The sequence below is a fragment of the Mauremys reevesii genome, linkage group 12 (genome assembly GCF_016161935.1).
Source record: "Mauremys reevesii isolate NIE-2019 linkage group 12, ASM1616193v1, whole genome shotgun sequence".
NCBI lineage: Eukaryota > Metazoa > Chordata > Testudines > Geoemydidae > Mauremys > Mauremys reevesii.
Genome location: NC_052634.1, coordinates 46939067 through 46961078, shown reverse-complemented (window position 1 = coordinate 46961078; position 22012 = coordinate 46939067). Strand labels below are relative to the sequence as shown.

The 22012-nt window shown below is 53.6% G+C and overlaps 2 non-coding genes and 1 pseudogene across 2 annotated transcripts; all 3 read right to left on the bottom strand.

Moving 5' to 3' along the window:
• Positions 1-2680: 2680 nt before the first annotated feature.
• On the bottom strand, positions 2681-2891 carry LOC120376588. Its single transcript, XR_005587445.1, has one exon. It is a non-coding gene; the product is annotated as a small nucleolar RNA U3 (small nucleolar RNA).
• Positions 2892-6152: 3261 nt separating this feature from the next.
• Positions 6153-6368, bottom strand: LOC120375930. Its single transcript, XR_005586864.1, has one exon. It is a non-coding gene; the product is annotated as a small nucleolar RNA U3 (small nucleolar RNA).
• A 2714-nt stretch (positions 6369-9082) lies between these two features.
• Positions 9083-9285, bottom strand: LOC120376618 (annotated as a pseudogene).
• Positions 9286-22012: the final 12727 nt, after the last annotated feature.

The following is a 22012-nucleotide window of genomic DNA, read 5'->3' as shown; positions in this document are numbered from 1 at the left end:
TCAAAGAGGACTCCAGCACGACAGTGTAAGATCTTGGGGAGTAGTTTATCACCTGACCAGGGACTTGAACCCTGGACACTCAGATTAAAAGACTGATAATCTGCCAACTGAGCTAGCCAGGCTCACAATACAAAAGAGCAAGTTGGTGCAGAGGAGAAACTAGTCAAGAAAACAAGAGCAGGAAACAATAGGGGAAACCTGCTGCTCTCTCTGGCCTGGTCAACACTACGAGTTTATATCGAATTTAGCAGCGTTAAATCACATTAACCCTGCACCAATCCACACAACGAAGCCCTTTATATCGATCTAAAGGGCTCTTAATACCGGTATCTGTACTCCTCCCCGACGAGGGGAGTAGCACTGAAATCGGTATTGCCATGTCGGATTAGGGTTAGTGTGGCCACAATTCGATGGTATTGGCCTCCAGGCGCCATCCCACAGTGCACCATTGTGACCGCTCTGGACAGCAATCTGAACTCAGATGCATTGGCCAGGTTTACTGGAAAAGCCCCGCGAACTTTTGAATTTAATTTCCTGTTTGCCCAGCATGGAGCGCTGATCAGCACAGGTGACCATGCAGTCCCAGAATCAAAAAAGAGCTCCAGCATGGACCGTACAGGAGATACTGAAGCTGATCTCTGTATGGGGAGATGAATCTGTTCTATCAGAACTCCGTTCCAAAAGACAAAATGCCAAAACATTTGAAAAAATTTCCAAGGCCATGAATGACAGAGGCCACAACGGGGACTCAATACAGTGCTGAAACTTAAGGAGCTGAGACAAGCATACCAGAAGGCCAAAGAATGAAATGGATGCTTATGGAGGGAGGGGCAACTGATGTCTGTAGCTATCCCACAGTTCCCGCACTCTCTGAAAACCATTTGAATTCTTGGCTGAGTTCCCAAAGCCTGAAGGGTCAAAAATATTGTCGCGGGTGGTTCAGGGTATATGTCGCCCCCCGCCCCGAAAGCAAATGGAAAAAAATTGTTTCTCGCCTTTTTTCAATGTCAACGTATGTCTACTGGATTCTGCTGGCAGACACGGTGCAGCAGCATCCCCTTCCCTTCCGGACGGCAGACGGTACAGTAGGACTGGTATCTGTCATCGTCGTCCCGCGAGTGCTCCTGGCTGGCCTCAGTGAGGTCGGACAGGGATGCCAGGGCAAAAACAGGAATGACTCCCAGGTCATTCTCTTCTTTAAGCTTTGTCTCCTGGAGATTCAGTCCTGCCTGGAATATCATAGTAGCTGGAGACTGCCCTCCCTTCCCCCCTTTGAGCTCTACTTGCAGAGGCAATAAAGTCAGTGTTGTTTCAAATTCATGCATTCTTTATTACTTCATCACACAAATGGGGGATAACGGTAGCCCAGGAGGGGTGGGGGAGGAGGGAAGCAATGGGTGGGGTTGTTGCAGGGGCACCCTCTAGAATGGCATGCAGCTCATCATTTCTGCTGGATGTCTGGGGCTCTGACCTGGAGCCAACATTTGTCTGTCTGGGTCTTTAATTGGCTTACCTGATAGTCTAGACAGGACTGACTTTCCATTAGACAAAACTTAAAGAAGGGAATGACCTGGGGAGTCATTCCCATTTTTGTCCATGCACCCCCAGCTGATCTCACTGAGGCTGGCCAAGAGCACCCATGACAGCAGCTGATAGTACAGTATAACTTGTAACTGTCATTGTCAATTTGCAAAGCAGCAGACAGTACAGTGTGGCTGGCAACTATCTTTGCTAATTTGCAAAAGGCAAGGGGATGCTACTGTGTAGCACTGCAGTACCATGTCTGTCTGCACCATCCAGTAGACATACAGTGACGGTGAAAAAAGGCTGAACGGGCTCCATGATTGCCGTGCTATGGTGTCTGCCCGGGCAATCCAGGGAAAAGGGCGCAAAATGATTGTCTGCCGTTGATTTCACGGAGGGAGGATTGACTGACGACATTTACTCAGAATCACCCATGACACTGTTTTTGCCCCGTCATGCACTGGTATCTCAACCCAGAATTCCAGAAAGGGCGGGTGAGACTGCAGAAATTATGGGATAGCTACCCACAGTGCAATGCTCCGGAAATTGATACTAGCCTCGGTACATGGACGCACACTGTCAAATTAATGTGTTTAGTGTGGCCACGTTCACTTGACTTTATATAATCTGTTTCCAAAAACCGGTTTCTGTAAAATCGGAATAATCCCATAGTGTAGACATACCCTGAGACAGCTTTAGAACCCTCTACCCACTATACGGCCAAGAGACAGCTACTCTCAGATCCTGTGTGGATTGTCTGATGGGCTTGGGGCCAAGAGCAAACTGCGTACCCCCTGCCAGAGCAGGAGAAGTAAAAATAGGGGCTTCCCAAAAATGGGAAGGAAAGAAGAGAGAAGCGGAGAGGCAAGTGGAAAAGGAAGAGAACATGCAGACACAGGACCCTACCTAAATCCTTAAATAGATTACAAGAAAAAAAGAGAGAGCAGCATAAAGAAATTTAAAAAAAACTTTCAGTAAGTACTGAACTAGAAACCTTTAAAATACCATTTTCACACTACCTTTACTTTTCTTCTAAATTCTACCAAATCAAATTAAGACTTGCCACTAAACAGAACTGCACAAAAACTTTAAATAAACTCAGATAAGAGAAAAAAAACCCAAAACATTTATTTTTAAACTTGTTTTATAAGGACTAACCACTCAGTCTGTGTTCTTTTCCTCTCAATTTCCCAAAAGGAAAGCAAGAACACTCATCAAATAGCGGATACATTAAAGCACCACTATCCACTCACTTCATGCTCAGAAGAGAACACTTTAACTCTTCATCGTGGTTAGCAAGATCAGACACTTTCAACCATACTTCTCTAGTTACAAACTATAGAAATGATCCCTGAAAGTATAGTCTTAACAAAGCTGTACTCGGCTACACACCCAGGCTAATGTGCGCAAGCTTTATTCCCATGGTGAATGTTTTCATACAACAGGTTTCACCCCCAGAGAATTAAAGACCAAAAATCTAAAACCAGGTTCCCATTTCATTAAGCACAATTGAGACAGCTTTAGAACACTGTCCATTAGAAGATGTTTATGTCGCTATTTACAGAAACACACCTCCTGATTAGCATGTGGAGCTCCTAGCAACTAATCAAACCCTCTTGCTTTGGGATACCTCTCACAGGCTCCTCCGTACCACATGACAGCCTGTCAGGCACAGACAATGCGGACAGGTCAGCCCTTTCTAGCATGCTCCGCAGCTGTTTCTCTCTGGTTTGCTCTCAAATTCATCTGCACTAGAAGTTTTTGCAGGGCTCTATGTTACCGGTGGTACCTGCACTAAATCAGTGGCTCTCAGAGACACCTGTACCCCTTTCAGGAGTCTGATTTCTCTTGCATTCCCCCAAGTTTTACCTCACTTAAAAACTACTGCCTTACATAATCAGATGCAATATTTATAAAAATAAATCACTTGAATATAAGTATTGTACTTACATTTCAGTGTATAGTAGTATAGAGAACAGTATAAACAAATCAATGTATGAATTTTAATTTGTTACGAATTTGCTAGTGCTTTCTATGTAGCCTGTTGTAAAACTAGGCAAATATCTAGATGAGTTGATGTACCCCCTGGAAGACCATTGGATACCCCTGTTTGAGAACCACAGCACTAAATCACCCTTACTTTTAGAACTGGTGCCACTTGAACCAAGGCATTCTGAACCATTTCAGTGCTAGTAGACAGTGGCAACACAGCTGCACTAGATCTGTTGCTCCTCCCTACACAATTCCCACTTGGAAAGAAGATATCTTCTGGTCTGACCCTATTTACTATTGTGAGCTGCACAGGCAACTTTCTGTGTGTTATGTGAGCAGAATCCACACACCTGTATGGCCCTGAGGATGCCACATCGGCCGCAGCTGCTGATTGGGTCACAGGTTGAGAATCACTAGTCTATAATTTTGCAAAGTCCATTGCCACAGGCTTTCCCTCCATGTCTGCTGTGAGACAAGAGCACATGAAATTCATAGCAATATAAATATGAGTGAAACCACCCAAATATATTTACATAAAAACTAGACAGTCTCATTTTAAAACAAAGAAAAACACAGGCCACACAGGGAGTGCGGCAAGAGTCTCCAATGATTTATACCCTCTCCTACCCGCCATTCAGCATAAGAATTAACCTAAATGGATCATGACTATTTAAATAGAGCATCTTTCTCCTACAAAGCAGAATAAGACAAAAGGTTGAGGCTGTTCCCCTTCACATTTGAGGGGGAGGGGAGAGGAGTAGAAGGGTTTAGAGGCTCAATCCACTTCAGATTATGAAAGAAACCAAGCAGACTAATGATTTACTCAAAACCCATCCCAGCAAAAAGAAAACCCGACTATCTGCACCTAAGCATTATACAAGTTTCTAAATAAAGCTATTATATCTAACCTTCCTCATAACTAGATTTCTGGTACACTAAAAAAACTCCTTCTTTTATTCAGTATACAAAGCCTAACCACTCAGTCTGTGCTCTCCCCTCTCGCTTTTCCAACTAGCAGTCTATACAGTAACTCCTCACTTAACGTTGTTGTTATGTTCCTGAAAAATGTGACTTTAAGTGAAACAATGTTAAGCAAATCCAATTTCCCCATAAGAATTAATGTAAATGAGGGGGTTAGGTTCCAGGGAAATTTTTTTCACCAGACAAAAGACTGTGTGTGATTGTGAAGCTTGGTTGAGGTAGAGGAGTCAGAGGGTGGGATATTTCCCTTACTGCTAAATGATGAACTAGCAATTGGCTGAGCCCTCAAGGGTTAACTCTCTCACTCTGCAAGGCAGCAGGAATGGAGGGAGATATGCACATTTCCCTTAAGTACACTGCCTTGTTAATTAGATCAGCTTGCTGAGACCCCAGCTGCTGCAAGCTCTCTCCCTCCTGAGCCCTGCTCTATGGAAGATGGGGTAAGTGGGGTGCAGGAGCAGGGGGACACCCTGACATTAGCCCCCCCTCTTTTTTCCCTCCCCCTGGCACAGCAAGCAGGAGTCTCGGGGAGCAGCTCCAAGGCAGAGGGCAGGAGCAGCACATGGCAGTGGGGGGAGGGACACAGCTGAATTGCAGGCAGCTGCTACACAGGGAACTTAGGGGAGTGGGGAGCTGATAGGGGGCTGCCGGCCCATCCTGGTTCAAATCCCCCACCAGCTAGCTGCAACGGGCTGCTCTTCCTGCAAGCAGGAGACAAAGGAAGCAGCACCTGTAATTTTTTTTTAAAACAAAACAAAAAACAAACAAAAAAAACAGTAGAAGGGAGCATTGCACAATTTTAAATAAGCATTTTCCCTAACTGATCAGCAACATAACGAAACGTTAACCAGGACGACTTTAAGTGAGGAGTTACTGTAGGAGGGTTTAGGTCAGCTCAGCTACGTCTCTCAGGGGTGTGGATTTTTCATTTACCTCAGACAGAAAAAAAGAGAGTAACAGAAAAGAGAAGAAATAAGATGGGAAGGAAAACACCCAGTGGGGCATGGGAGATGTTGACAGATGCAAATCCCTCATGTAAACCCCTCCCCCCCATGCCCTTCATTGTCTCCTCCACCCATTCCAGGGTTCCCCAGTCTTTCTCCATGGCAGGGGTTGTGTGTGTTTGATTCCACCCATAGCAAGGTCCCCCATTCTCCCCAATGGCAGGGGCTCTGTGTGAGCTGCTTTTCTCCCCACTCCACCCTCTACTCACTATACGGCCAGGAGACAGCAACTCTCAGATCCTGTGTGGATTGTCTGATGGGCTTGGGGGCAAGAGAAAACTGCATATCCCCTGCCAGAGCAGTAGGAGTAAAAATAGGGGCTTCCAGAAAAATGGGAAGGGAAGAAAATGAAAGCAGAGAAGAAAGTGGGAAAGGAAGAGAACGTGCAGACAGAGGACCCTTGCCGAAATTCTGACATAGATTACAAGAGAAAAAGATATAACAGCATAAAGGAACTTTAAAAAATTTTCAGTAAGTACTGAACTAGAAACCTTTAAAACACCATTTTCACACTAAATTTACTTCTCTTCTAAATCCTACCAAAACAAATTAAGTTTTGCTATCAAACAGACTATCAGCAAATACTATAAACAGATTAATGTAACACAAAAAATGCAGAAACATATTCCTAAATTTGCTTTGTAAGGGCTAACTACTCAGTCTGTGCTCTCTCCCTCTAGGCTCTCCAAAATGAAAGCAGGAATGGACATCAATAGCAGACAGAAATTGCTTTAAACCAACGCTGTCCGCTCCCTGCGTGCTCGAAAAAGACACTTTGAGTCTTTCTCGTGGTTAGTGAGATCAGACACTTTCAACCGCACTTCTCTACTTACAAATTATACATTTTTTTTTTGAAAATACAGTCTTAAAATAGCCCCTTTTCCCTCCGCTACACACCCAGGCTACTGGGCACATGCTTTCTCCCCACGGTGAGTGTTTTCATACAGCGGGTTTCACCCCCCCCCCCAGCGAACTAAAGGACACAAATCTAAAGCCAGGTCCCCATGTCATTGAGCACAATTGAGGCAGCTTTAGCCCACTGGCCATTAGAAGATGTTTATGTCGCTATTTACAGAAACGCGCCTCCTGATTAGCATGCGGAGCTCCTACCGACCAATCAAACCCTCCTGCTGTTACTGCCCGAACCGGCCCCGCCTCTCACCGGCTCTGCTCTGCAACGTGCCGGCGCCGCGCCCGTTTCCCCGCAGGCGGAGCCCGGCCAGGCGCAGCTCTGCCCGCCCGGGGCTGCAGCTGCTTCCCTCCGGTTCCCGGCACTAGAGACTCCGCGTGTCACGTGACCGGGGGCAGGCGCCGCCTCTGGCTGCTTCGAGACTGGAGCATCCCGGGGGAAAACCAGATGGGTCATTAGTGCCCAGCAGCAGCAGCCCCCGCCCCCGTCACCACCTCGCGCTCCCCCAGCGCCTCCCGCCCGCTGACAGGGGGGAGGGAGAGGAGCTGAATGCGGGAGTGGGGCATTGGGGAAAGGGGGGGGTGGGGTGAGGTGGGGTGGGGCCTGGGAGGAGCCCGAGGGGGGGGGGGGGCGCAGCCCCCAGCATAGTGGAAACTCGGCGCCCCTACATCGTACTAGTGCAACTTCAACCGTTTAAATGCTGCAAAGCGGAGGCCGAGCAGCGGGATTTGGTTCAATTGCTGCTCTCAGCACAATTCCCCAGCGCCGTGCGCGGTGTAGCCAGGAGACAGCAAGTCTCGAGTTCTGCAAGTATATCGCCACGATTCCCCCCTTGAAACAGCAGCACCCAGAATTCATAGCGATCTAAATATCAGTAACTGTTAGTGAGCCCAGCCAAACAGTCTGGAGTGAAAGCTAGAGAGAGCTGCCATCGGAGTCAGGTGCTGGACACGTTCATCTCCCTGGAGAGTGTTCGGTAACCATCTGTAGAGGTGTAACAGGCATTTAACTACAGTCTCTTTCTCCTGAAAAGCGGGAAAAGGCAAAGGCTTAAAGCTGCCTGTAGGATAATTTTCAAAGCCATACAAGTGATCTGGACACTCAATTCCCACTGATTTCTAAACTGGTTTTCAAAATCCCCCACCACAAACAAATAAAAAGAAAGGCTGATGAACAAACCCCTCACAACAACGCCTAGAAAAACGAAGTATTCTATAGATTGAGAAACAAAACCAGCTGTTATAAACTTCCCAAAGCATAATTTAAAAAGTCATATTTCAAAGCTTTTTCGTTCATTCATTTAATACAAACCCCGCCCCCAGTCTATGCTGTCTCCCTCCCGCTTCTCCAGCGGGAGGAAGCAGCGGGCATCAGCGCCAGACAGCAGCTGCATTCAAGCAATCCCGCCTATTCGGTGCCGGATTGGAAGAAAACATGGTAAAAATCGTCCTCCAACAATCCCTTTGGCAAGCACGTCTCTAGCTAAGCGCCGGCCATTTCTCCTGCAAAGACACCCTCCCTACTGCCAATCCCCGGCTACCCTGATTAACGTCGTAATGACTCGTTTTTAAAAACAAGGGGTCGCGAAAGAAAATGGATCGGACCTTTTGCAAACAGCCTTTTTGTCAGCAGATGGCCACGTTCTTCACAGCAGTGGGGGGAGCACACTTTGTAGTTTGTACAGGTCGAGTTTAGTGCCCGCCCCAGAGGCTCCTAGCACCCCTCAATTCACTCCTACAAGCTCCCTATGTGCCCTCTCCCATCCCACTCTTTTTAGGGACTCCCTGAAATTCCCCCAATCTCAGACCTTACCAGAGAATCTCTGCACCCTTATTCTCCCCATACCAAGTTCCCCACACTTCTTCCCACACCAAAGGCTCTGTTCACACCCCCATTCCCACTTCCCCATGGCAGGGACTCTGTGTTCCCTCTATTCCCCCATGCCGGGGTCTTTGTGTACCCTCCCTTCCCCCCATGCCAGGTTCTTCCAATCTCCATAGGACTAGGGGTTCTGTGTACCTCCACTTATCCCCTCACTTCATTTCAGGGCCCCCATTCTCTCCACCACTGTAGAGACTGTGTGCACCCCTATTTGCCTCTTCTCCCCCATTCCTCCCTCCTTCCCAAACCAAGCTCTCCCAGTCCCCTTACCTGCCAGGGGTTCTGTGGGTCCCATTTTCTCCTCCCCCACTTCCACCCTACAGCCTGTACTAAGGGCTCAGAGAGGCTTCCAGAAAGTTGCATACCAACGAACTGGCAGAGCATTAGGGGTAAAAATAGGGGCTACTCAAAATGGGGGAGAGGGTGGAGAAAAGAAGAAAAAGTGGAAAGTGAAGAGAACTTGCAGAATTAATATCCATGAGCCTATTACTTTAAACTAGAACGAGGGCGGACAAAAGAGAAGGACACTGCATAAAAAGGTGGACTTAGAAGTTCAAACAATTAGAAGTTCAATTAAGCAACTGTTTAAATAAAAACTGTTGTATTTTACACTGCATTTTCTTCTCTCATGCTATTAGAAAACTCACTGAAAAACACCCACATCCTCCCACAATACAGAAGTAATAATATTAGTTACAATCACTACATCCCTTCTCTCTATATACACATCAGAAACAAAATGTAAACACCAACTTCAAAAAAATGTTTTTAATGTAGTTTATACAGACTAACCACTCAGTCTGTGTTCTTTCCCTTCTACAACCCCCAGAGGGAAGAAAGAAAAATCATCAATAACAGACAACAACTGCATCAAAGCACTACTGCTTACTCGCTTTACACTCAGGAAAGAGCACTTTAACTCATCCTCCTACTTAGGGAGACCAATCACTTTGTGTTAAAACAACCTCCCACGGCTATAGTCTAACAGGGCCGCCCAGAGGGGGGGCAAAGGGGGCAATTTGCCCTGGGCCCCGGGCTCCGCAGGGGCCCCCAAGAGAACAGCGGAGGCTCCTGCCTCCGCCCCTCTCCTGGAGCCTCAGCACATCAAGCGCCGTGTCTCCGCCGGGGCCCCTGAGCCCCGCCGTGCTCAGAGCCGCATGGTGAGAGGCGGGGCTGGGAGCTCCGGGCTGAGCTCAGCTCCCTCCGCTCGGCGTGGAGCATGCAGCCCTGCCCCCTCACCACGCGGCTCTGAGCAGGATGGAGCTCAGGCCCCGCCGGAGGCACGCTGAGGCTGTCGGGCGAGGCGCTGAGACTCCGGGTGAGGAGGGAGCCAGTGGTAAGAGGCTGGGGCTGGGGCTGGGGCCAGGGTGGGGGGGAAGCGGGACCCACCGCCGAAGCGCAGCCCGGTCTTCGGCGGCGGGGGGCCCTTCCGTTCCGGGACCCGCCGCCGAAGTGCCCCGAAGACCTGCGGCGGGGACCCCCCTGCCGCACTTCGGCAGCGGGTCCCGCTTCGGCGGTAATTCGGCGGCGGGGGGCTCCCACCGCGGGTCTTCGGGCCACTTCGGCGGCGGGTCCCGGAACAGAAGGGCCCCCCGCCGCCGAAGACCCCGGGCCCCCGGAATCCTCTGGGCTGCCCTGTAGTCTAACGTCTAAAGCGCCCATATTTAGTGGTTACAATGTGTAATTTAATACATCAAATCTCCCTATGATCAGAGAGACAGCGAGACTGACAAACAGCACACTGTATGCATGTCTCATTGTGGCACCTAACATATGAAGGGAAGGCTTAAAAGCCACAGAGCGACTGAGGGCAAGACCATGCCTATGTGTGGCCTTCAGACAGGCACAAAAACACCCAGCCAGGCTGCTCCCTGCCATGCCAAACCCCACTGAAGGTCACCAGCATGCAGGGCGGCTGCTGATGCTCTGTGGCCAACATCACAAGATGGTAGGAAAGCAGGGCCAGCCCCCCTGGTGGGGCCTTTGACTGGCCCCACTCCAGGTGCTCACTTTGGCAGTGGGGCAGGAGATTTTACCCCAAGAGGCTTTTCCCCACCTGGCGAGAAGCAGAGAAACACCCAGGCTCCATGTAGCAACCCCCCTCCAGCACAGGGACAGAGGGAAACTGCTCCACACACTAGCCTGGGCAGCTGCACATTTTCTTTGGCAAGTCAGGAAGGGGCAAAGGCGAGACTGGAAGCGCCTGGGGCTCATGTCCCAGCCTTTGTGACACCCAACCCCCAACTCCTTCCTGGGGCTCTGGCTGAAGCCAGAGCAGCCAAGAAGAGGTTCAGGCCCTGAAGGGAGCAGGACTTTCAGCTCAAAGGTAAAGCTGCACAAGTACAACCACGAAGGGACTCGAACCCTCAATCGCCTGATCCAAAGTCATACGCCTTATCCATTAGGCCACATGGTCACACAGAAAAAGGCCCTCCAGGCACTTCTTTGGAAAAGGCCGACACTGACGCATCCGACGAAGTGGGGATTCACCCACGAAAGCTCATGCTCCAATACGTCTGTTAGTCTATAAGATGCCACACGACTCTGCTGCTTTTGCAGACACTGTGTTTCTCAGGTCAGCTACTGAGGGGGGCCGAGACTCTCTGGGCACAAGAAGTCGAGTTCCCAGTGAGATGTGAGACTTAATTCTCTGGAGCCAGGTGCAGGGCTTTGGCAGGGAGGCTCAGGCATGGGGGATTGGGGTGCAGCGGACGGACCGGCTGTCTAGGTGCAGAGATTTAGTCTCACTGAGGAGGAGGTGGAGGAGGAATCCTGCTGACAGGCAGTGGCCAGGGCCGGTGCAACCACTAGGTGAACTAGTCGGCCGCCCAGGGTGCCAAGTGGTTGGGGGCACCAAAAAGCACACTCAGGGGAGGCGGGGGAGTGGAGGTGAGCTGGGGCAGGGGGCTGGGGGAGGTGCAGGGGGAGGGCTGCCCGCAGCACGTAACGGGGGGGGAGGGGGCGTGCAGGTGAACCGCTCCCTGTCCCAGCTCACCTCTGCCCCGTCTTCTCCCCTGAGCACACCGCCCCTGCTCTGATTCTCCTCCCCTCCCAGGCTTGCCGCAGTAAACAGCTGATTGGCACCACAAGCCTGGGAGGCGGGAGAAGTGGAGCGGCACCGGCGTGCTCAGGGGAGAAGGCGGAGCGGAGGTGAGCTGGGGTGGGGAGCTGCTGCAGGGGGACTGCCCGGCTCTTCCTCATGGCCCCCACCCCTGCACTCACTGCCTGGTAAGTGGAGTGACCCAGCCCCAGCCTGGTCCACTCCCCTGGCTCCCAGCCACGCCGCCAGCAAGTGCTGTGGGGCAGTTCCCCCCGCCCAAGTTTGGGAGCCAGGGGAGCAGAGCAGGCTGGGGTCCCAGGCCTCCATGGGGGGAAGCAGAAGGGGGCTGGCCCCAGGCCATCGTGGGACATGGGGGGCTGGCTACATCCTGCAGGAAGTGGAGTGACCCGGCCCCAGCCTGCTCTGCTCCCCTGGCTCCCAGGCTTGTGTTGATGTTGGCTGGATTTGTGCGGGTGTTTGTGTATATTAGCAATTGTGTGTGTGTGGCTGGATTCATGCATGTGTTTCCGTATGTTTGCAATTGTGTGTGTGTGTGTGCTCTGCTGCCCTCTGCCAGCGTGACAACCGTTTCTCCGTAGGTCACAGACCCCATACCGTCGACCCCGGTGGTGATTTCCCCATCTTACAATGGCTGGCTGGCCTGACCTTTCTCCCCTCTGCGGAGTGTGGTGGGGCTGTATCTCACCCCCTGTGGGGCAGGAGTGCCAAGGTGCGGGGTGCTGGGCTCCAATGCACCTGGAGAGCAGCTCAGGTGAAGCAGGGCAGGGTGTGTGGTGTCTGTTCTGCGTTGCCTGGTGCTGGGCCATTGCACAATCCCCAGCCGTGCCGCACAGCACACCCCGAGAGGGGGTAGGGGGCCAAGCACATGATCCAGCACGAGGGGATCATTCTCATTGGTAGCCGTCCAGTGGCAGTGAGTTCCACAGGCCTTGGCACATGCTATGTGGGGCAGGAGGTCCTTGTATTTGGCGCAGTGGGAGTGAACGGCATGCAGTTGTATCGCTGAGCACAATTGCGAATATTATGGTGTGTGTGTGGGGGGGTGATTGTTGCTCTCTTTGGGGGTTGGGCTAGCATGTCCCTCTAGGTGTGTTGTGTGTGAGTGTTCTTGGGATTGTGTGAGTCCCTTTGTGCGTCAGAGTGTGTGTGTGTGTGTGTGTGTGTGTGTGTGTGTGTGTGTGTGTGTGTGAGAGAGAGAGAGAGAGAGAGAGAGAGAGAGAGAGAGAGAGAGAGAGACTTGCTGCAGAATACAAAATCCTGCAAAGCCATTTCCTACTGGTTAGCCCAGCAACACACTGATACAAACAGTGTCACAGACACACACACACACACACACAGAGCAGCTCTCAGCCCCACCAGCAGGGACACACACGTCTCTCCTGGGCCAGCTTGGACAATTTCCCATCACGACCCGGCACAGTGCTGGTGCCCCCACACGGGGGTGGGCAGTGACCGGGCAGGGCGGGCAGATGTGCTGGATCTGTAAAAGCAGCAAAGATCCTGTGGCTCCTTATAGACTAACAGACGTATTGGAGCATGAGCTTTCGTGGGTGAATCCCCACTTTTCGTTGGATGGATTCAGAAGGAAGCACTTTGGGAAAATCAGTCACGGCCCTTAGCAGAGCTGGGACACAGACCCAGTGACCCTGCACCACCCTGGGAGGGGAGTGGGGTCGAGTGGTCAGAGCAGGGAGGGGCTGGGCTTTTTCCTGTGCTTCCCTCCCTAGAGATCCCAGCCCAGCCCCCTAGAGGAGACTGAGCACAAGTGGGGGGAGTTGTTCTCCCACTTTGGAGTTATGATTCAAACCCCTCCCCCAAGGACTGTGACTTCATGAAATCTGCCCCCCCCCCCCCCCAACACAGAGAAAACTGGTGGGATTCTGGCCACACACAGAGAATCTCTCCGCCCGGCTCCTTCGGTTCCTCTCGCTGCTCTCCCTACTGCCGCCAGACACTGCTCATCTGCATAGCCCCGCCCATGGACACGTGACACCTCCTGTCCTGCTGGTTTCAAGTGAGTGAGTTGCCCTGGGGGAGTGAGCAGGTCACAGCCCGTCACAGCCCCAGCCAGGGCCGGCTCCAGGCACCAGCTCAGCAAGCAGGTGCTTGGGGCGGCCAACGGGAAGGGGCAGCACGTTGGGGTCTTCAGCAGCGGGCCCCTCGGTCCCTCTCGGAGGGAAGGAGCTGCCACCGAATTGCTGCCGAAGAAGAAAGTTGGGCGGTGGAGCGGCCGCCGATTGTGATCACGGATTTTTTTTTCCTGCCACTTGGGGCAGCAAAAACCCTGGAGCCGGCCCTGGCCCCAGCACACGTCATAGCATGTCACAGCCTGGGGCAGGGAGATATTGAGGGAGGGGATGAGGGGATGGGGGGAGAGACCCAGCCCCATAGACCCCTAGAGGCAGCAGGATATGGGGGGGCAGGAGAGGGGATGGCAGAGGAGAGACCCATCTCCATAGACTCCCAGATGCAGGAAATGAGGGGAGGGGGGGGAGGGATCCAGCCCTATAGACCTGTAGGGGCAGGGAGATATTGGGGGCAGGAGGGGAGAAGGGGGGTTGGCAGAGACCCAGCCCGGGGTGCAGTGGAAATGGGCTGGTTTGGAGGAACTGGGGAGGAGACGCGACACCGGGCAGGACACTGGTTGGGACAGGGAAACTGACTCACTCCGAATACATGCAGAGTGGGGCAGGGCGGAGGCAGATCAAGCTGGTCCCAGGGTAATTTCGGGGGGTTCTGATGCCCCACTCAGCCGGGGGGGGGGGCTCCCCTCTGGGCTGAGGAGCCCTGGGGTGGGGCGGTGCAGGGGCTGTGTGTGTGTGTCAGGCTGGGGGAGCTGCCTGGGCAGAGGGGCTGGAACTGGGGGTGGCTCCAGGCACCAGCACCCCAAGCGCGTGGTTGGGGGGGGCAAGCGGCGGGGGGGGGCTCTGCTGGTCACCGCGAGGGCAGCAGGCACCCCAGCCCCTCCCCCACTCTACCCCCCTTCCCCCCACTCCCCTCCCAGAGCGTCCCCTCCCCCACCCTGTCCGCTGTGCGGGGCCTTTCCCTTCGCCCCGCCCGCCCTCCTCCTCCTCCCCCCCATCCCTGTCCTCAGCACCCTGCCCCCACCTCCTCCCCTCAGCGCCCCGACCTCCCCTCCCAGCCCACCCCGACATCCTCCTCCCCTCCCCATCCTCAGCACCCCACCCCCTTCCACCTCCTCCCCATCCCTGTCCTCAGCAAACTCCTCCCCTCCCCCAGCACCCCACCCTCCTTCTCCTCCCCATCCTCAGCACCCCAACCTCTTCCTCCCTGTCCTCAGCACCCCACCCTCCTCCGCCCCCAACCCCGCTGCCGCTAGGGGTCTATGGGGCTGGGTCTCTCCTCCCTCCATCCCCTCCCCTGCCCCCAATATCCCTCTGGGGCTCTGTGGGGCTGGGGCTCTCTCCCTGCCCCTGTGCTCCCCCCTGCACACGATGTCCTGGGAATGACTCAGTTTCCCTGGACCAACATTTCACACACCCCACCCGCACCCGACATGTCTCCCTCCACCCCACCCCATTTCTCCTGCACCCCAGGCTGGGTCTCTGCCAATCCCCCTTCTCCCTTCCTGACCCCAATATCTCCCTGCCCCTGCAGGTCTATGGGGCTGGGTCTCTCCCGCACCCTTCTCCACCCTCCCCTCATCCCTTCCCCCAATGTCTCCCTACCCCAGTCTGTCTATGGGGCTGAGTCTCTCCCTGAAGCCCCGCCCCCAGCGCGGGGCTCACAGACAATCCCCGCCCGGCGGCTGTGACGTGCGCTGGGGCTGTGACGTGCGCTGGGGCTGTGACGCGCGGTGACGGGCTCACTCCCCGCGGGCAACTCATTCACTTGGGACTAAAAGGACAGAAGGTGTCACGTGTCCATGGGCGGGGCTATGCAGATGAGCAGTGTCTGGCTGCAGGACGGGGAGCAGCGAGAGGAACCGAAGGAGCCCGGCGGAGAGAATTCTCTGCGTGTGGACAGAATCCGGTGTGGGGTGTTCGTGCTGTGGGTGCCTGCACCGGAGTCACTTCGGGGCAGTTATTGCCCCTGAGCTGCATAGTGACCAAAGGCGTGTGAATGGGGTGTGGTGCCTGGTGGGGAGCAGCTCATGGTGAAAAGAAAGCAGCAGAGCCTGTCCTAGCAGTGGTTTGTGGGGATTTGTTTGCAACCATGAGTGGGGTTGTTGTGGGTGCAAATAGATTCCCCCCGCCCTTCTCTGATGGGGTGGGGCTTCTATTGTCTGCCTTGGGGAGGGAGAGGTCCATGATGTCACAGCCTATGGGGGAGGGGAGGGTTGAATCATGTGGGGGAGTAACTTCCCCTGCTCCCACTCACTCTCCACTAGGGGGCTGGGCTGGGATCTCTAGGGAGGGAAGCACAGGAAAAAACAGTCTCCCCTATGGAACCCAGGAGTCCTGGCTCCCAGTCCCCCTGCTCTAGACCCCCTCCACTCCCAGAGCCAGGGATAGAACCCAGGGGTCCTGGTGCCCAGCCCCCTTCCTGCTCTGACCACTAGACCCCACTCCCCTCTCAGGGTGGTGCAGGGTTCACTGGGTCTGTGTCCCAGCTCTGCTAAGGGCCTTGGCTGATTTTCCCAAAGTGCTTCCTTCTGAATCCAGCACATCTGCCCCGCCCCCCACCCGGTCACTGCCCACCCCGGTGTGGGGGCACCAGCACTGTGCCGGGTCGTGATGGGAAATTGTCCAAGCTGGCCCAGGAGAGACGTGTGTGTCCCTGCTGCCCCCTGCTGGTGGGGCTGAGCCCCGCTCTGTGTGTGTGTGTGTGGTGGCTTTGCAGGATTTTGTATCCTGCAGCAAGTGACACACACACACATTGACGCACAAGGGACTCACACAATCCCAAGACCACTCACACACAACACACCCAGAGGGGCATGCTAGCCCAACCCCCAAAGAGAGAAACAATCACACCCCCAGCCACACTCACAATCACACACACACCAGAATATTCGCAATTGTGCTCAGAGACACAACCGCACACAGTTCACTCCCACTGCTCCCAACACAAGGACCTCCTGCCCCACCCAGCGTGTGCCGAGGCCTGTGGAACTCACTGCCACTGGACAGCTCCCAATGAGAATGGACCTTTCCAGGAGACCAATAGACATGGCCATGGCGACAGAGGGGCTCCCCGGGTCTGACCCGGGCTGAGACTGGTTCTGACCTAGAGGGGTCTATCCAGCCGGGGGCAGCGTGACCCACACAGAAACCCACCAGAAGCGCCTTTCTTAGCGGGTCTCCCAGGCCATCCCCCACCCTGCCCCGGTTGGGTAACAAAGGGGCAGTACGGGACTCTGGGCCATGTCGCAACCTGGCCCCAGCCCCTCGCTCCCACAAGCTGGCGAGTTGGGTAACTGCCGAGGGATTGCACAAGAGAGAGTCAGAGCCAGGGAGAGAACCCAGGAGTCCTGGCTCCCCCCCCCCCTGTGCTAAGCTACGAGACTCCACTCTAACCCCAGCACTGGGACTGGAACCTAGGAGTCCTGACACCCATCTTCCTTTCCTCTAACCACTAGACCCCACTCCTGCCCTTTTAGGGAGCCAGGACTCCTGGGTTCTGTCTCCAACTCTGGGAGCAGAGTGGGGTCTAGTGGTTAGAGCAGGAGAAGCCAGGACTCCTGGGTTCTACTCTCAGTGCTGCTGTGTTACACTGGGCCTCTGTTTCTCCTCCCACTTTTTGGGTATGGAGCCTGTAAACTCTCTGGGGCAGGGCCTGTCTCTCGCTGTGTCTGGGCAGCGCCTGGCCCAACGGGACCCTGATCTCAGCTGTGGCAGGGACTGTCTCTGTGTCTGTGCAGCCCCTGGTACAACGGAGGCCTTGATTCTGCCCCGGTCTCTGTAGGTGCTGCTGTTGTACAAATAAATAGTCGTTATACTAGAAGGTGTGGCAGTGCGTGAGTGCACCACCATTGCCGTGCAAGGGCTAAATGTGATTCTTTTCCCTGTGACCTCCCATGCACCCTTCCCCCACCCCGATTCTCCGCCCTGAGCCCCTTGTGCCACTGCCCTCGTCAATGGCCGTGCAAAAAGCCACCCAGCCCTAGCCCTAAAACAAGAAGATGACCAAAAACCCCCCAAAAACCTCACACCAACAGGAAACCAACCCAAGCAGTTTGTGACTTCACTTTCCAAAATTAGACACTCTCACTCTCTCTCTCTCTCTCTCTCTCTCTCAAACAGCCCCCTTTGCCAATGCACCACCTCACCTCGTCCAGGGAGGTCTAGGCGGGGAGCTCAGTGTGGGAGCGGCGATGGACGGCACCATCAAAGTAGGTTCTGGAGATGGTCCTCCAGGTATGGGCGTCTTAGCTCCAACTGGCACTGGGCTCACGCTGGGCTGCGTTCAGTTCCTCTCTCTGGTGTGCGCCCCGGCTCCACAAACGCCCCTGCCCCCTGCTCTTTCCTTCTGGTACTAAAAATATCCTCTTCCTTCGCCCCAGAGAGAGACACCCACGGTGCTGCTCAGCACATGCCTTCCCCCCACCTTCCCCCCATTCCCAGGAGCGTGCGGGAAGAGGGTCGGGATTGGGGAGAGCCCGTGTCCTGAGGGGAGGGTATGAGGGGGCTTGTCCCCTCCTTGGAGCATGGAGGTGCCAGTAGGCACCTATGGATGGTCCCCCCAAGCAGGGCCAGGATGGAAATGGGAGGCCTGTGCCCCCAACATGGAGAATCTGAGGTGCAACCTTGCTTAATGGGTCAGCTCTGACTCTCCCATTCCAGCTTCAACTAGCGCTTGTGGCTCATTCGTTCTTTTTCATTCCTTTCCTTCTCTAGCTTGTATGTTCTTGCTTTCTTTTTTCCCCTCTACCTTTCACGCTCTTCCTTTCTTTCCTTCTTTTTCTAATGTTTTTTCTCTCCCTTTATTTCTTTCTCTGCCTTTCACGTTCTTTTCGCTCTCTCTCTCGCTGGTTATTTTTTTCACTCGCTCTTTTTCCTCGCTCCTTCCAAGCCAAGTGTGTTCTCCTCGCACACAGATTTTGACAGGTTTTCCTTCTGATCAGCAAGTGGATTAAGCACGTCTTCAGTGGGGGGTTGGCATGGCAGGGAGCAGGCTGGCCGGGTGTCTTTGTGGCCGTCTGCTGGTTCTCCCCTCCTCTGGCCCTGACCTCGGTTGCTCTGTGGCTTTTAAGCCTTCCCTTGGAGCTGTCAGCACCAGCCGCCTCTGCTCTAGGTGCCCAAAGGAGGAGAGGTGCTGGGCTCCAGCCTGGGACTGTGCCTCCCTCCTGCCTAGCCCTGACTATGAAGCCTGGCCCTGACACGCCTTCCTTCACGTGCCATGTGGACAAGAGGTAACATGTGGCTGCAAGTAAAATGGCCAAACTTGTGGGCATCAGGTGAAGCTGTGAGAATCCCAAGCATCTGGTCAAACCACAGGAATCAGCAACCAGGGAAGCAAGTTTTAGAGCCTCAACCCTAATGGGCAAGTCACCCAGCAGGAGGGGAAAGATTTGCTCTTGCACAACTGGAGACAGGGAAGTTGAGCACTGGAAGCTCCAGGGCTTTACCACAAACCAACACAAGGTCCCACTGAGATTTGAACTCAAATTGCCGGATTCAGAGTCCTGAGTGCTGCCCGTTACACCATGGGACCAGCTCACCCTGCTGTTTCTGGACATTGGTGACTCTACCGGGGCTGGCTCATGTAAGGGGCTGTTGGCCCCTTACTAAAACTTAGTGGGGTTTTTGGTTGGCTAGTTCCCAGTCCCAATAGAAGGGGGAAGGGCCAATGGGAAATCAGGACCCTGAGACTGACAATCCCCAGGGGCAATGGGGAGAGGCCAAAGCTCCAAGTTAGCCGCACTGACAGGCCAGGCAGTGTAATGAGGGAATCACCAGGCCAGGGGGTCCCATCCTCCGTGGGAGCTGGAACTGCCTGGGCCAGAGTGGGGCAGAGCTAAGGAGAGAGCAGGAGCCCGAGAAGAGCCAGGGAGCAGAGCTGCACCAGCCGGGGAGAACCAGAGCAGATCTGTGCTGGGAGCCGAGCCGCAGCAGCACGAGCCGTAGAAGCTGCCCAGGGAGCAGATCTGTGCAGGGAGAAGAGCTGCAGCAAGCGGAGCCAGACTATTGGTCAAAGGTGGTGGGGAGGTGGTGACCTCACAGAGAGATGCTGACATCAGCCAGGCAGGACAGGGGCGAGGGGCCAGGGAAACCTCAGAAACCCCTGTGGCTTTGCTTCAGCAAGTCTCCTTCTCCAGGTCTCTCTTTGAGGGCTGAGGGAGTATTTGGGTTCATGGATGTGAGCGCCAGGAGGAACCTCTTTTGAGTTTTCTCCTTCCCTTTTCCTGATTTTCAAATTAACCATCAGATCTTGAATTTCACACATTGAATGACCTGAATAAAGTGCTCTCACATGAGCTCCAGACCAACAGCAGAGCATAGTTTCAGCAAGTATTTGAGGAGAACTGCAATGTTAGAGAGAATCATGAACTGCTCAGAGACAATTAATGCAGAGAAGCAGCAAAATTAATCAAACATATGACTGGTTCTGACTTATTTACTTGGTCTTAAAAGAGAACAACAAGGACCTGAGTCTCCTCCCTGTCAATAACCCCCTGCTCAGCCAATCAGGGTAGAGACTGAGGACGGGAGGCTGAGAGTTCTCACCAGAGAGCCCAAAGGATGGTCCAGGTCAATGTTGGGGATCACAGCCCCACATTTTTGGTGGACTTCCCACAGTGGGAGCTGCCGAGAACTCCCCTGCCACCCCCCCCCACACACACACACACTCTCTCTCTCTCCTGGTGTTGCGAGGGGAACTGGTGAAAGGACAAAAGAAGCAAGAGACAAAGAGAAAGGAGAGAGGGATGGAAGGAGGAAAAGGTGAAACAAAAAGGACAAACCCTAATGTCCCCAGTGATTCTGAGGGACAAAATCCCAGTTGCAGAATAAAATTCTGCCTCCTTAAGCTCGTGTTTTCCATGCCTAGAATTCAACTGTCACCAGATGGATCAGACTGAACAGGTTTCAAACCTCAAGGAGGCTCTTACCTTCTAAACAGGGACGGCTGTTTTCTAGTAAAATCACTAAAAGGGAAGGAGAAAACTCAAAAGAGGTTCCTCCTGGCACTCACGTCCGTGAACCCGAATACTCTCTCAGTCCTCAGAGAGAGACCTGGAGAAGGAGACTTGCTGAAGCAAAGCCACAGGGGTCTCTGAGGTTTCCCTGGCCCCTCGCCCCTGTCCTGCCTGGCTGATGTCAGCATCTCTCTGTGAGGTCACCACCTCCCCACCACCTTTGACCAATAGTCTGAGGTCCTGCAAAAGGCCTTTGTGATGTCACTGCCACACCCCTCCCTTGCTGGGCTAATGTCCTGCCCCAGGCCAGGCACTTTGGAGGTTTGAGCTACTCCCTCAAGAACAAATGGATATAAATTGGCAGTCGGGAAGTTTAGGCTTGACATTAGACGAAGGTTTCTAACCATCAGGGGAGAGAAATTCTGGAACAGCCTACCGAGGGAAACAGTAGGGGCGAAGGACCTCTCTGGCTTTAAGATTAATCTTGATAAGTTTATGGAGGGAATGGTTTGATAGGAGAACGTGATTTAGTCAATAGGTCAATAACGTGCAACCACTGGTAATTAGTACCGAGGGTCAATGTTGGGATATTGAAAGTCTTTTTCCTGAGTGTCTGGCTGGAGAGTCTTGCCCGCATGCTCGGGGTTCAGCTGATCGCCATATTTGGGGTTGGGAAGGAATTTTCCTCCAGGGTAGATTGGCAGAGACCCTGGAGGTTTTTTGCCTTCCTCCGCAGCATGGGGCAGGGGTTGCTTGCTGGAGGATTATCTGCTACTTGAAGTTTTAAATCAGGATTTGGGGACTTCAACAGCTGAGTCAAGGGAGAGAATTATTTCAGGAGTGGGTGGGTCAGCTTTTGTGGCCTGCATCTTGCGGGAGGTCAGACTAGATGATCATAATGGTTCCTTCTGATCTTAAGTTCTATGATTCTATGATTCCCTGTGGATCACCCCATTCAAGGAGCGTTCGTTCTAGGCAGCAAGCCGGTAGTTTTGGATCATCTGCAAATTTTGTCAGCTCACTGTTTAGCAGGTTGTTTATGAATATGTTGACTAGTACTGGTCCCAGTACAGACACCACTAGTTACCTGTTTCCATCCTGAAAACTGACCATTTAGTCCTACCCTTTGTTTCTTGTCTTTTAACCAGTTATTGATCCATGTGAGGACCTTCCAGAGGTGAAAGTAAGCCGGTATGTTCCAGTATGGGGTACCGGCAAGAGCTGATACGCTGTGCCAGCCCGGCCCGGCTTCCCCAGGCTGGTGATTTAAAGGGCCCAGGGCTCCCTGCTGCGGCCGGAGCCCCGGGCCCTTTAAATCACCTCCCGAGCCCCCCTGCCGGAGCCCCGGGGAGCAAATCACTGCCTCTCTCCCGCTCTGCCAACACAGAGCAGGGGCGGCAGAAGCTTCCTTACAGTGGGGGGGGGGGCACCGTTGTCCGAACTGTGGCATTCCCATGACACCCCTTCCCTAAGGACCCCCACTCACAGCACCTCGCCCCCCGAGGCCACACCCACAGACGCCTCTTCCCCAAGACTGCACCCTTTCCCGCCCCTCCATCATTTGTCCTAACAGCCAGTAAAGAGTGGTGGGGACATGGCCCTATAACCCCCTGTTCCAG